A 16,646-nucleotide genomic window follows, 5' to 3' on the forward strand; every position below is an offset into this window, starting at 1 on the left:
AAATAAAATGTCAGAGGCTATTTCAAGACACCATTAACTCCTACTTTCCAACTCTCCTGGTAAAACAGAACATTAAGAACAGAAGGCTAATAAACAGATGCCAAAAAGATTTAACAAGCAAGAGCTGGCAAAGAAGGAAAACATACCAGAAATTTATGGCCAACTCATCTGAGATATGTATTGCCTCTCTTCAGGATATCACTTTCCTCCACGCCTCAAACAGCTCTTAGTTTTCATCTAATCATGGACCATACATAGACATCAGTATTTCTAAGAAAATCTCAGTTGACATGGATTCTCCCCCCGGCCCCGTCTTTGAATAAAGCATTGTTTCCTTTTCACCCTTATGTGAAAGCCAGACTGCTACTTCATAGTATCTGCAGAGCCTTCGATGACAAGATAGTCTTATAGGGATAGTCCAACAAAGTAATTAGTAAATATCCCACTGATCTTGTTTTACTTCCTGTAAGGAAAACATGAATGAAGCAATGTTAAATCCAGCAGCATCATAACACATTATCAAAAGCTTCATTACTAAAACAATCAAGCAACACTTATCCAAAAAGCTCAAGGCGCCAGATAAGAGACTGAATAAGGAAATGGAAAAGTGGTTTGCATGCAATAGCTATCATCACCAGATCTCAAGATTTCTCGCCAATAAATTACAAATGCTTATCGATTTTGCTTAGAAGTTACAAGGCAAACTTTCATTATCAGCACTGTAACATGTTGTACCATCATGTGTCATAGGTTAGAAGTCCAAGAGAAGACAGAACATCTGTTTAACAGTGTGTGTAAAGTGTCGTCAAGTTGTAGCTGACATATTCAAGAAAGCAAGAGATATTCAGAGGTGGTTTGCCAATGCGTCCCTCTGTGTAGCAACCCTAGACTTCCTTGGTGGTCCCCCATACAAGGATTAACCAGGGCTGACCCTGCTTAGCTTCCAAGATCTGATGAGACAGGGCTAGCCTGGGCCATCCAGATCAAGCCTGTTTAACTATAGGGGTTTTTAAGGAGAGAGATTTAACTATACACTTGCTAGGAATCACTCTTCAACTCTCTCCTGCCTATCCTACCAAAAGAGTATAGTAGTACGAACCATTCCCAACAGTTAAAGAACTAGCAAAGTAACTACCTGAATAACTTGGGTAAACCTGTAGTAACTTGTGGTGCTAGAAATTTTCCAGTCAACATGTCTGGTAGGCTAACATATTTTTGACAGCTGCAATCACTTGTGAATGAAGCCTTGGGAACTACATAATCTACATGATCAAGTGGAGCGCAAGTAAACAGGGAGGAATACACGTGAATCTGTTCACTTGCCGTTCAAGTGTCATTCATCACTTGTAGCTTGGCTCTTTTACATCTGTGCTGTAAGTGAAACTGATTTCCCCTCAAGGTTCAGTCAGTCATGGTTGGTTCAGTCAGGGAATTAAATGCTGTTTGGAGATTAAAAAAACTCCAATTCTAATGGAGATAGGCAAAAATATTTGTGAACTGCTATAGATCCAGACAGATTAGCAAATAAACACCAAGCAGTTAACAATTTTTTGAGAAAGATACTCAATGTTTATTTATTTCTAGCAACTGACTGTTCTTGTTATTCTTCATTAAACTATTGGAAACAGACCACATTGAAACAATGTGTATACTGTAACTGAATAAGAAGTGTACATGTGGGGAGGGTGACAGGCATTGTGTATACATGGAAAGTAACTCAAACAGCTCCTAAGCAATCCAAACTGGTCAATGAACAACTGGTTTCCTGTGTCAGGAAAGCTGGGTATGAGCAAAACCAGTTGGTGGTTGGGCATCCTTGGTAATGAGGGACAATTACTATTTATGTGCACAGCTCTGATTTGTCATATTTTGCTTGCTTTAAAAATTATTTTCATTGTGTTATGAGTAGCAAAACAAAAAGAGAAAAGGGAAAAGCCAATAGCAAATGAAAAAAAAATTCATGCACCCATATAACAGTGTAATAGGCAGGCATTAAAAAACAACCAAAATCAATAAGCACAAGAAAAGTCAAAGATATCCACTAATTTCTCTTCCTATTATGAGACAGCAGAGGGGTCCATTTTAGTCTTCTGCAGTCCAACCACTCTGTTGCAGTAATTAAGAAAAAAGTTCACACTGCCTTTACAAAGGGCCTGTTTTCAAGCAGACATTCTAAGATTTCTATTAGGTATCTTTCACCTGTCTGATACTGTATTAAATGCATTTATATAGGGCAACAAAAAAGGGGGAGAAAAAAACACAACCCTGCAAAAGAAGGGTAACCAAAGAGGTTAGAACAGAAAAAATGAATTAACTATAACTACAAATGTAATACAAATGAATTAAACACTAGTATACATGATTTAATTCAACAAATGAAGGTGCAAAAGTATGATTAAAAACAGCAACAGTGTGGTTCAACATATAAGTTACCATACCCTGGTATATACACATAGTAAACTTACAAATATACAGGAACGCTAGTGCATGTTCAGTGCAAAGAGTTACCCCAGACTAAGCCCACTGATTTCATACCATACCCTTCATTTCAACGGGCTTAGACAGCAGTAACTCTCCTTAGGATTGCACTGTTTATCTCTATGAGCAGAACCACAAGTGACAAAAGGCACAGATTGGACTCTTGTCAGCTTCCCTCAAGTTTTGATGGGAAATGTAGGCATCCTGGTCTTGCAGCTTGGCTCTCCGACTGCTGTCCAATGGACTTTTCAACTGTCACTTGTCCAACATTCCGCCAAGCTGCCTACATTTCCCGCCAAAACTTGAGGGAAGCAGACAAGTGTCCAATCTGTGCCTTTTGTCACTTGTGGTTCTGCTACATGTTCAGAACCAGAACCAGAACCAGACATGTTTTGGCCCAAGGACCTTCCTCAGTGATATATATTCATACCAAGCACTCCATCAATACAACTAATAAATCCACACACACACACACACAAACCTGACCCTGTACTCAATAGACCTAGTAAGAAAAAAAAGAATTAAAAAAAATGATGTCTAGATATTTTGTGGGGGAACAAAACTAATTGAAAATGTAAAATGTGTATGATTATGATAAATGACATTTACTCACACAAAGTGAGTAAATAAATCACACACTCAGACAAAGAGGTTGTATAAAACAGTCACGGAGTCATGGATTTATTAGATAAAAATGGACTAATATATTTCTAGGTTTACTATGTGTATATACATGGGTATGGTATGTTGAACCACACTGTTGCTGTTTTTAATCATACCTTTGCACTTTCATTTGTTGAATCGAATTATATACCAGTGTTTAATTCATTTGTATTACATTTGTAGTTAATAATATATTTAATTCACTTTTCCTTTTCCAGCCTCTTTGGTTACCCTTTAATTGCATGTATAGCCTCCCTTTTTCCATCAAGGAACTCAAGGCAGCATAGGGTTGCCAGCTCCAAGTTGGGAAATTCCTGGAGATCTGGGGCGTGAAATCTGGAGAAACCTGGAGAAAGTGGGGTTTGGGGAGGGAAAGGACCTTGGCATGGCATAATTCCATAGAGCCCACCCCCCAAAAGCAGCCATTTTCTCCAGGTGAACTGATCTCTGTGGCCTGGAGACCAGTTGTAATTCCGGGAGATCTCCAGTCACTACCTGGAGGCTGGCAACCCTAAGGTAGCATATCTAGGGTTCTGAATCCTAAGAGGTCACATTCCTGACCCTCCTTAGCTTCCATAGGGTTAGCTGAATTATGTGCTACAACTAGGGTTGCCAAGTCCAAGTTGAGAAATTCCTGGAGATTTTGGGAGCGGACCCTGAAGAGGGTGGGATTTGGGGAAGGGAGGGACCTCAGTGGGGTATAATGCCATAGAGTTCACCCTTCAAAGCAGTCATTTTCTCCAGGGGGACTAGTCTCTGTTGCCTGGAGATCAGTTGTAATTCCGGGAGATCTCCAGACACCACCTGGAGGCTGGCAAGCCTAGCTACAACCCAGTGGTTGAATTTTTGCCTTGCAGTCAGAAGTTTCTTATCCCTGGCATTACTGTTTAACAGGATCAGGATATATGAGAAAGCGATTGATTGCCTGGCTGAGTAGACAATACTGATCTTAACAGACCTGCATTTTGACTCATAACAACAACAACAACAAGAACAACCGATTTATATATCGCCCTTCAGGACAACTTAATGCCCACTCAGAGCGGTTTACAAAGTATGCCGTTATTATCCCCACAACAAAACACCCTGTGAGGTGGGTGGGGCTGAGAGAGATCTGAGTGAGCTGTGACTGAGGCCGTCGTCACACGGGCTTTTATTTAGTGCTAAAATGGCGCTATTTCCCGGCAAACACCCACCTTATTCCAAGACTGTAGCGATTTTCTCTCTTCTGCTTTGTGCTTGATAGTCGCGTTATTTTGTGCCTCAGTGTGAATGCCTCACATCGATGTATTTCACCTTGCAATGTCCTATGCCCTCCCTTCAATCCCAGAATCCATTTCTTCCTGCGACTCCCCTTTTTTTTATTTTATTATGTCCTTATAACGCCATAACGACATAACACAATGCAAACTTTCTGCTGAAGTAAAAATGACTCAATTGCCATGACAGAGTCTTCAACGATGGGGATCACGTCAGACAGGGGGTTTTCTGTGGGCAAAGGGCTATTTATATAATTTCAAAGTTGGAAAAACAAAAGGGTCGTAATGTTTTGCTCTAACGGAAGGTTTATATGCTATTATTCCGTTATAGCGGAATTAAACGCCAGAATAATAAAAAAGGGGGGGGGAGCTGCTTCTGCTCGGTTAGAGAGAACAGAACAGAGTGCTTTGGTGTGGACAGCTGGTCGCGCGAAGAGCCGTTAGGTGACCCAAAGAAACGTTACTGTGCCGATAACAGGTAGGACGCTATATGCTGTAAATTTAACGGAAGAGATGCCCGTGTGACGACGGCCTGACTCAAGGGCCGTCGTCACACGGGCTTCTATTTAGCGCGAAAATGGCGCAATTTCCCGGCAAACACTCACCTTATTCCAACACTGATGCGATTTTCTCTCTTCTGCTTTGTGCTTGATAGTCGTGATATTTTGCGCCTCAGTGTGAATGCCTCACATCGATGTTTTTCGCCTCGCCATGCCATAGGCCCACCCTTTTTTTCTCTCCTCAATACCAAAATCCATTTCTCCCACAACTCCCCCTTTTTTTTGTAATAATGTCCTTATATCGCTATAACAACATCACACAATGAAAATTTTCTGCTGAAGAAAACAAGTAAAAATGACTGAATTGCCATTAGAGAAATTTTTATTTTAACCCAAAACCACACCTCGCAAAAAATTGCCGTGTTCAGTCATTTTCCGTTTTTTTTAACATTACGATGTTATAGCGATATAATGCCTTTATTTTTTTGCGCGGGAAAATTTTAAACTCTGCAACCGTTCTATCCGACTTCCGCTTTCAGTTTTGCGTTACCGAGAGAATCTTAGGCGGGGAAGACTGCAGCCTCATCCAGCTGACAACAACTTCAGTTGTGCACACGGATTTCAGATTATTCAGGAAACAGCAGTAGATTAGGAAGGTGAGAAAAGAGTGTTTATCTAAAGTTATTCCGTTACAGCGAAATTAAACGCAAAAAAAAATGTAAAAAAGGGGGGAGGAGCTGCTTCTGCGCCCATTAGAGAGAACGGAACAGAGCGCTTAAGTGTGGACAGCTGGGAGCGCGAAGAAACGCGAGGTGACCCAAAGAAACGTTACTGTGCCGATATCAGCGATGATGCTATATGCTGTAAATTTAACGGAACAGATGCCCGTGTGACGACGGCCAAGGTCACCCAGCTGGCTTCAAGGGGAGGAGTGGGGAATCAAACCCAGCTCTCCAGATTAGAGTCCCAAGCTCTTAACCACTACACCAAACTGGCTCTGGAAGGCACATGCATACATGAAAGCTGCTTCATGTATGCACATGCCTTCCAACTGTTAGCTTTATGTTTCTCTGCAAGAATCCATATCTTCAGTTTCTACAGGGATGGAGACTCCCACTATAAAGCGAGTTCTACTTTTTATTCATGCCAAGCATGCAGAATGAATTTCATTACACAATCCACAACTTTTAAAAAACCTAACTATAACATCAAAGGGTCTAAAGGTAAGTTGTAGCCCATTACGTTTCTGATGATATTGATTACTAGCTTCTGCACTATTTGTATCTTGTGACATACCCAACTGCAAGGTTAGTAATTTGTACTAGGCAGCCAGATATCCAGCAACAAATGGTAGCATTATTGATTTCTTTCAGTCTCTTGAGATTAGATACCTTCTTAACATAACTACATGAAAATTTTCATTCATAATTGGATCTGTTTCCATTGTTTATAATAATATTCCACTGAATGCCTGTAATTATCCCCTCCAAATCTCTTTCCCAGTTTTCTTTAATTTGCCTTAAAGGGTCTGTTATCGGTACTGAAGATAAAATATCATGTCACCCTTTTCCCCAGTGCATTTTCCCAATATTGATTCAAATTTTGTCAAGGAGATTCCAGCTGAAATACATCTCTGTAATAACATGAAAAACTATCTTGTCTGCAGGTACTTACAGAAAGCCCTGTTCTAGTGCATATATCTGGACACTGATCATTACGTCCATCTTTCTATAGATCACAAATTCTGCTCTTTACTCTGTTCAGAGTTGAAAGTCCTGCAAAATTCCATTCAAATTAAAATTGGAAGGATGAACCATGGAGGTAAGTGGAAAGAAATAGAGAACGAGAAATGTGACTGTTCTGAGTTCATACTGCTACATTTAGGATTGATTTTATTTTATTTTTTCCTTAAGGGGCTTATCTTGGGCGGGGGTCCATGGAAAAGCCACTAAGGGCACATCCATCATAACTTGTTCAATAGCATAATCTACTGTTGGTTGTCTGAATTATCCATGACCCTCACTAAAGCAAGTAACAATGATTTATGTACACCAGAACTGGAGCACCAAGTTCTCCTTCATTTTCCCTCTTGCTTGCAAAGTTTATTAAGTATTCCTTTTTCCTCCTCCTGCATCCGAGAGATGAATTTGTCCATCATACCTTGCCACTGACATTGAAAGAAAGAAAATTATCCTTACTGGTAGCGTTCAGACAAACCATGTTAAATGTACAATTTTTCTGAGTGGTTTATCTTCGCTTCTAGAGAACATTATTGATAGGAGAGAATGATATTTGTACAGATGCTGTCATGAAGATCACCTTAACACTCAAACACTTGATTTGGGAGTGCTTGTTAATGGTTCCTCATCCTCTTGGAGAAGAGTGAAAAGTGGAGTGCCTCAGGGATCAGTCCTGGGACCTTTTCTGTTCAATATTTTTATAATTTATTTGGATGAAGGAATAGAAGGAATGCTTATTAAATTTTCGGAATGATACTAAATTGGTTGGGGGGTAGCAAATACAGTAGAAGAGAGAGTCAGGAAGGATACAGGATGATCTTGTTAGGCTGGAAAACTGGGCTAAAACAAATAAAATGAATTTCAACAGGTATAAATGTAAAGTTCTACATTTAGAGCTGATTCCGCACACATTGGATAATGCACTTCCAATCCTCTTTAGAGATCATTTGGAACTGAATTTTTTGAGTGTGAAACAAAAAATCCACTTCCAAACGATAGCTAAAGTGCATTGAAAGTGCATTATCCAATGTGTGTGGAATCGGCCTAGGTAAGAAAAATCAAATGCATAATTATAGGATGGGAGAGACTTGTCTTGGCAGTAGTATATGTGAAAAGGATCTAGGGGGTCTTAGTAGAACATACACTGAACATGAGTCAGCAATGTGATATGGTAGCTAAAAAGGCAAATGCGATTTTAGGCTGTATCAACAGAAGTATAGTGTCCAGATCTCACAAAGTGATGGTATCACTCTACTCTGCTCTGGTTAGACCTCACTTAGAGTACTGTGTTCAGTTTGGGGCACCAGAATTTCAAAAGGATATAGACAAGCTGGAGCGAGTCCAGAGGAGGGCAACGAAGACGGTGAAAGGTCTGGAGACCAAGAGGGGACAACTGAGAGGTGATATGATAACTGTCATATAGAGGATGGCGCGGAGTTGTCTACTATTGCCCCAGAAGGTTGGACCAGAACCAACGGGTTGAAATTAAATTTAAAAAGTTTTCAGCTAAAAATTAGGAAGAATTTCCTGACAGAGCAGTCCCTCAATGGAACAGGCTTCCTCAGAAGCTGGTGGGCTCTCCTTCTTTGGAGGTTTTTAAGCAGAGGCTAGATGGCCATCTGACAGCAATGCTGATGATGTGAACCTAGGCAGATCACGAGAGGGAGGGCAGGAAGGGTTGCATCAGTGCTTCATTCTTGGGGCCCCTTCTTACATACCCAGGGTAATGCCAATTGCCATCTTGTGGTCAGGAAGCAATTTTCCCCAGACCAGTTTGGCTAGGGATTCTTGACAGTGTTTTGCCATCTTCTGGGCATGGAGCAAGGGTAACTGGGTGTGTGGGGGGGTGGGGGGTGGAAGGGGAGGTAGTTGTGAATTTCCTGCATTGTGCAGGGGGTTGGACTAGATGACCCTGTACATCCCTTCCAACCCTATGATTCTATGAAGATCACATTAACACCCAATCACTTGATTTTTTTTCCACTAAGAGGGATATTACTAACTCACTCTACTTCACATTCGCTGAGTTGGATCCTATGCCCTACCAATGTAAGACCTTGCAAGACCCAAAAATATAATGCAAGTGGAAGGAGCTGTGAGGATAACTATCAAGATATCACAAGAAGCCACAGTAAGGCGGTAGAATCAGGCAAAAATACCCATTTTATTTCTTGTACCAGTAGAATTATCACTGGTGGAAGAGGCTTCATTGACTACAGAGGGGGAAATTTTGCCCAGTTATTCTCCCTGCTACAACTGCTTGTGTTGCACTTGTGCATTTTTGTTCAACCCCCCATTTCACCATTCCAGGACTCACAGAGAATTGATGAGGCAAAAAGGAAGCAGCCAACACCTTCCACCGCTGGTGCATAGGACTGAGGGTTACAAGCTGAGCACCGGCAACTGGAAGAAGGCTGGAGGGGTGGAGTGAGGCTATCTTAGAAAGCCTATTCCTAAAATTACCATCAGGGCACCATTATACGCTTTCACTAAAATTCCATGGTTTTACCATAGAGGTTCAGTGGAATCCTAGATCATTGGCTGGATGTGATGACGTCACTTCCAGCATCACACTGGAAATGGTGGCATACTCAGACAACATTTTTTTTCCAGCACGCTTTCCCCACTGCTCTACTAAGTTGTGGTGATGAGGGTCAAGGGATGCTGGCAGGGGATCTCCTTCTATTGAGACCTAACCCAATGAACAGACGGAAATGTAAAATAAAGTGGGTTTAATGGTAAATTCTGATTTTGAGGGTTATTTTTGTATCCTCAACTTTTGTCATATTTACTAAAGGACCTAATTTAAATAAGGCTTTTAATTGCACCACACCACCTACAAAGATTTGTTTTATTAGGATGCCCACCCCATGCAAACCAGAAAGGCTAGAATGCATGAGTGAGGAGGCTATTTCAGCTTCAGCTTTTATACAGTTCAGTATGATAATAAGCAGGCTTGGTGCATCCATGGAGGCGCTGCCGGTAGCTGCCTCAAGTGCTGAACTCTGAAGGAGGTGCCGGGCCAGCCCCCGACGACCCCCACCCCACCCCAGCACCAGCACAGAAGCAACCAGGCAGACTTGCTGTGCCTGTTGCCTGTGCCTGTTGCTTCCACTCGTGCGCATGCACCGCCTGGCAGTTCCCTGCCCAGCCACCTGTATGTGACTCCCCCCCGCCGCCCCCTGGATGTGCGCCTCCCCCCCCCCGCCCCCTGGATGTGTGCGCACACTGCCTCCTGCCTGCCGCAGATAAAGACATGGAGAAGGAACTCGACACCAATGACCACCGCCCTACTGTTGCCCCTCCCAATCACCAAGAATACTAAAAGCAGGCTGGAAAAGCTGTAAAAGGTATAATTTTGGAGATGTATTCAAAATTCATTATTTTTAAGCCTACAATATCAAGTTAACAGCTGCCTTAGGAGTAAATCCCACTGCTCCACAATGCTGCAAGAGAGACTAATTGGTTTGGCAACAATCTCAATTGAACACACTGAAGCATCAGCACTTGACCTGAAGGAATTGGTGAGAACATTTGCAAGAGAAAAAGCACGCAAAGTCAGATTTTGACGTGCCTGAAATGAAAACATGCAAGAGACATAATTTTGACATCACAGTTCACAGGTTTATTCAAAGTTATTTGTGATTTGTTTTCTGTTTCCTGTTTGAGAAAGAAAAACAAAGATTGTTGTTATTTATTCTCACACTTACTTTAAAAAAATACAATTTAAAATTTAAATTAAGAAATAAAAATTAAATTAAAAATGTAAACAGTTTCAAGTTTTGTGCTTTTCATTTGTCCCACATGTCTTCTGTTTTTTAAAATTGGATGCTTTAGGCTGATCCTGCACCAGGCAGGGGGTTGGACTAGATGGTCTGTAAGACCCCTTCCAACTCTATGATTCTATGATTCTAAGTAGGCATCTCGCCTCAGGTGCCAGAAACCCTGGCACCGGCCCTGATAATAAGCATCAACAATTTATATCACAGCGTCATAAGTCTGAGGTCATTAAAAAGTATCAGATCTAACAATACCATGTATATCAACAGAAGTCAAGCAGAAGTACTGAACACATGTAAGCATCTTAGATAAGAGATATGGTAAGGCTGGATACCTTCAAGAGTGGACCGTCCCTTCTAGGATGAGGCTATCTAGTACTGTACTAGTTATCACATATTAAGCAGAGAACAAGCTTGGTCAGCAGAAACTAGGGTTGCCATCCTCCAGGTAGTGGCTGGAGATCTCCCGGAATTACAACTGGTCTCCAGGCCACAGAGATCAGTTCACTTGGAGAAAATGGCTACTTTGGGAGGTGGACTCTATGGAATTATGCCATGCCAAGGTCCTTTCCCTCCCCAAACCCCACTTTCTCCAGATTTCACCCCCCCAGATCTCCAGGAATTTCCCAACATGGAGCTGGCAACCCTAGCAGAAACACATAATAAGAAAGATCAGAAAATGGGGGAGTGAGTTCCTCCTATTGAGCTCATGATAAGGGAAATATTTAATATGATAAATGGGGTATTCAGTATTCCCTAACAGACTGCCATCCCAGTACCGACTCTACTTAGCTCCTGAGATCTGATCAAATCAGGCTATACCAGGCTATTTCCCTCCCATTCTGCTTTCTAACCAGGTGAACAATATAAATATAAGAAAAAGAGATGGTATATGTGCAATTCAGGTATTTTTATATATTAATTCACACCACAAAACAACATCATGAGCTAGGTCATCAGATGCATGGATGGAATAACAAACTATCAGGCTCTGTTGCCAGAATAAGAGAGATGTTATCTCCAGTGCTGATAACACTAACAGGACTCTGGACATAAAGAGATATTCAATATTTTGAGTTCCATTAAAAGGTAACAATTTTTTAAAATGCCATTTAAAAAAATGGGAGGGGCAAGTCACTGGTAAAGTTTTACACTTCAGAGAATGAATTACATACAAAAGTGAGGATGATGAAATAAATTTGTTCATAAGATGACAGTGTTCCCTGTTTGATACACTTACTTGCTGTACTGTGCAATATAAAGAAATTGCCCTGGTTGAGTGATCAAGCATATAATTGCTAAAGCCAAACAGCATTCCAATTGAGGGTGGGATTCCGTCACAAGACGATCTCCTTGCTCAGACAATCGAATAGTACAAATGTAAATCTACAGAACAGACAACCCAATCTAATAACAGAAGGGTGTCGAGGCCACATGGCTCAGAGAATGGATGGTTGCCACTGGATCAATCTAGTAGACTTATGGCTTTACCAGTGCTTGGAGGCAGTTTTGTGATGCATGACAGCTAACAAGCTGGAAATGAATTCCAAGAAAACAGAGGTGCTACTGATGTGGAGGGGAGATTTGACCCAGGAAATGGAATATGTCCTGTTCTGGACTCCCCCTAAAGGAGCAGGTCTGTAGCTTGAGAGTGCTGCTGGACCTGGGCCATTTGTTGGATAAACAGGTGGCAGCAGTTGCCAGGGGTGCCTTTCACCAGCTTTGGCTGTTGATCCAGCTGTGGCCCTTCTTGGTTAGGGGAGCTCTTGCCACTGTGGTGTGTGCTCCGGTAACATCGAGATTAGATTACAGCTATGAGCTCTTCATGGGGCTGCCCTTGAAAACTGTCCAGAAGATAGCTGGTACAGAATGTTGAGAACAGAATGCTGAGATGAGAATGTTGCCTGGGTCTACTAGGGTCCCATACATCATCAGGAGAGTTCAAGGGTCTAAAGACCTCACTAAAATATATCTGATATTAATAAACTAATTAATCTTTGCATGCTCAGAAAATACGATAATTACTCTTTTAAAAAAGTTGTGAAGTAGCCTTCCTGAATATTTTAGAAAGTTGAGTTGTCCACTTCCTTATATTTTTGCAATTAATGAAAAGCTGAACTTCTCAGGAGGGCTTGGGGTGGGGGGACAACCATCATCAGGATCAAGAGGCCATGAAATGCAGGAAGTACAGGGTAAAACATAATCATGCAAGATTAAAATCTAACCAAGAAAAATATAAAGGCCATTCACAATTTAGCATCTGTACTGAGTGGGAGCACCAGATATTGCTAAAGTTAATTCTTGGGATACTGTGTTTTTAGCGGACATTTTTATATCTTCGTAGGTTTTTAATTTTCATTGTAAACCACATAGTTTAGTAACCATATAGACAGAGTTTAGTAAACCATACAGATAGATAGTTTAGTACACCATATAAATATAGATAGACTACCATTGGAGAAAGGCAGATTAAAAATGACTTAAACAAATGAAAAAAAATTCATGGGTATCTACCGCTTTTCCTCATTAGGATCTAAAGCGATGGAAGGGGGAGCATATTGACTCGAAAAATGGCACAGGGACGAAAAGAGCTGAAAAACTCTTTAAATTCAGGGGTGGAGCCTGGGAAGGGGTGTGGTTTGTGAAGTAGAGGGACCTCAGAGGAGTAGAAGGCTATAGAGTCCACCCTCCAATGTTGCCATTTTCTCTGGGGAAACTCTCTCTGTAGTCTGGAGATCAGATGTAATTCCAGGAAAACTCTAGGTCCTACTTGGGTGTGCTAGCCCTAATTGTATTGAAAATGTAAATTCAAGCTAAACATTCAAGAACATTTAAAGGGAAACAAAAAAGAGTATTTAGTAAGATATAGAAATGTCCACATATTTATTTATTTAGTGAACGGATTTTAAGAACTGAAAATGTATTTGTTTAACTGAAGTAACTGTGCATGAATTAAATATGCCTTGGTTACGCCAACCCCAGCCCAACATAATTATGCTGAATGATTATCATCACGCACAAGAATGAAAGGATTCATCATAATACGCTTCATTTTATGGGATCTATTCTTTTTTCTCTTATGAATTGTACCACATGTGTTAAGTTAATCAGTGTAGGCTCTTTAGCCAAATTCTGCATTGAATGACAAAGTCCATAGTGCTCAAACTCTTTTATAAAACTTAAACAAAACTTGAAGGGAAACAAATTAAAAAAAAATATTTGGATTCCAAATAGACGGGAAGATTTGGTGATGAATAATGCCATTTTCTTTTCATTCTCTTTTGTTTTCAAAGAACAATGTAGCAGTCTCAATAGGAGAGGAAATTGCCTTCAAGTTTAACTCTTATGAAGAAACAAATTGAAAAGCACTAAGTATGTTCTTAAATCTGTTTTTTTGCTTTACACTTTATAGATTATTTCTCACTTTAACAAGAAATTAACATTCTAAGGCTAATAGTTTAACACACAAGCATCCGTAGTGTATTACCAATCAGAAGTTGCAAGACATCACAGAACGGCTGTTCCTCTATTAAGTGCATCTTGCTATGTCAATACAGGCACTCTCCTTCTCCCATTGTGCAGTACACTTATATGAAGCCCCCAGATTATGGGGCACATCTTGAGGATGTTTCATCTTCTATCAACATTGTCAGTGGTCTCAACAACAAATCAAAACCCAAGACAAACAGAAGTTTCACTTTACTTGCTTTCCATATTTACAATAGCACATTACCATTCACCCTGTAGCCCAACTGCTTCCACCCAGACCCCAGGTCCACTTTCTCAACATGAGCCCTTCAGCCTGTCTTTGTGGCTCCTGCCTCAGGCCACTAAACTCTTCCTGAATTGTTAAGCCACAAAGTAACTAGACGGCCCAGATCAGGGGCTGGTGCTACTTGCTGCACTGATCACCAAGAATGTTGTCTGCCTGGTCTGTGAGAGGTGTGGGTCTCTCCAGACTGTAGTAACCCCAAGGCAGGCAGGCTGGCTGGCTGGTCTCCTTCCCAGCTCCTAGCTGGTCCTCATGAGCTGCCTTCTCCCTTACCTCCTTCAAATTGACCTGTTATCCCCCTTTCCCTGGCCACTTCCAGTTTCTGCCTCCCTGTGCTCATTGATGATAGATCCTTTTTCCTAAGACTTTTGAAGTCTCAGAGGAGAGCTGTTTTGTATATACGGAGCTAGTGCTGGTGAGCCTTCTGCTGTGGCTTCTGCAGACCCCAAGGGCTCTTCTCTTTGCTCTGCCTCCCTTAGGGATGTGCCTCAGCTCCCCCTTTTCTCCCCCATGGCTAGCATACTCAGTGGTATGAAAACTTGCCACTCGGGCTCAAAGTTTGCATGGACATTAGCCACCATAGGCCTAATCTGAATTATTCACTCACAGTGGGAGAGCTCTGAAGATGGAAAGTCAGGTGTGTGGTATCCTCTGAGGTATGATGGATAGATATAAGCTTACCTATCAGATCACCCTTGAATTCTGCTGAATAGCCAGCATGCAGGACTCTCTAGCAGCTTCAATAACAGGCCACTTCATTGCTTCAAAGTGGGAGAGAACACATAGATGGAGAATACTAAGGCACATACTGAAAGACTGCAACCAACCCAGGCCCTAAGGAAGTTCACCTCACTTCAACAAGGACTAGGGCCTTTTCAGTCCTGGCCCCAGCCTGGTGGAATGCTCTGTCAATGGAGACCTGGGCCCAGCGGGACATATTATCGTTCCGCCGGGCCTGTAAGACAAAGCTGTTCCACCAGGCGTTCGGTGGTTGAAGGGGGCGGTGCCATGTTGGCCTCCCGCCTTTGAGGTGGGGGGGGTTCTCCCCACCATTGCACCTTAATGTATTTGGTTAATTTACTTTATTGTTGTTTATTGTATGTTGATTTTAGAATTATCGTTTTCTTGTTTTTATTTATTTTAACTGTTGTTCACCACCCAGAGCCCCTGAGGATGGGCGGTTTATAAATCGAATAATAAAATAAAAAAATAAAATAAACACACTCAAAGAATAAAACCTAAGTTCACTTAGGTGAACTCCCTCCCATACAAGACGAGAGGGGGTGGGAACTAGCTCCTGAGGGGCTCGCTAAAAGGTATAGACACATTTATGCATCACAAGATGGTGGTGGAGTGTGCTCTCAAGTCATAGCTGACTTATGGCGACCCCTGGTGGGGTTATCATGGCAAGAGACTATCAGAGGTGGTTTCCCATTGCCTGCCTCTGCAATCCTGGTCTTCGTTGGAGATCTCCCTTCCAATTACTGACCAAGGCCAACCCTGCCTAGCTTTCGAGATCTGATGAGATCAGGTTCACCTGGGCTATCCAGGTCAGGGCATGCATCACAAGAATGTGTTTGGAAATGGCAACAAAATGCTAGCAAGAAAGGGGATTGGACAGTACTAGAAATTCCTTCTTCTTCCCTATCTAAAAGTCAAACATTTGGATCAATACCAGAGGTGAACTACGTGACCATCAAGTGACTGACCCTCTGACTGGAGGAGAGGGGCTGTGGCTCAGTGGTAGAACATCTGCTTAGCAGGCAGAAGGTCCCAGGTTCAATCCCTGGCATTTCCAATTAAAAAGACCAGGTGGCAGATGATGCAAAAGACCTCCCCGAGACCCAGGAGAGCCACTGCCAGCCTGAGTAGACAATACTGACCTTGATGCACCAACGGTCTGATTCGGTATAAGGCAGCTTCATGTTACTGATCAGGAGGAAGGAAAGTGGAGGGTCTTTCCTGCACAGGAAATCCTTCTCGGCCTTCTCTTTCCACCTCTTTGCTTTCAGCTTCCTGTCTTCCAAATGTAGGTTCCACGCTGACCCCTCTCTAGTTTTAATACTGCCAAATTGTACATTTTATTTGGATTTAAACACATTTTTTGCTTATCCATTTTCTGATGCTGCCTTAAGTAACTCTTTTTTCTGGTTTACTATGAAGACATTGAGATCAACACAAGACTTGCCAAATTCTAAGCCGTGCTGATGCCCTGCCTTTGCTTTATCGACATGAAAACAAATTTTGTTCATTGGCCCAAATATTGGTTAACATGGAGATGATCCTCAAACCTTGCACTGCATACTCCACAAAAGTGAGCACAGTGGCTAGCGACCAGAGATGGTCCTGTGATGGCACCATCTGTGGGATGCTTTCCCCCTGGAAATTCGCCTGAGAGCTACTCTGCTATTGTTTAGGCACCTAGTAAAGATTATTTTGGGGGTTCAAGGCAGCAT

At 41.8% G+C, this 16,646-nt stretch overlaps 1 non-coding gene across 1 annotated transcript; it reads left to right on the forward strand.

Annotated features, from left to right (window-relative positions):
* The first annotated feature begins 15,916 nt into the window (after nt 1-15,916).
* TRNAA-AGC (transfer RNA alanine (anticodon AGC)) lies at nt 15,917-15,988 on the forward strand. Its single transcript has one exon. It is a non-coding gene; the product is annotated as a tRNA-Ala (tRNA).
* Nucleotides 15,989-16,646: the final 658 nt, after the last annotated feature.

Source organism: Eublepharis macularius, chromosome 6 (assembly GCF_028583425.1).
Source record: "Eublepharis macularius isolate TG4126 chromosome 6, MPM_Emac_v1.0, whole genome shotgun sequence".
Taxonomy (NCBI): domain Eukaryota; kingdom Metazoa; phylum Chordata; class Lepidosauria; order Squamata; family Eublepharidae; genus Eublepharis; species Eublepharis macularius.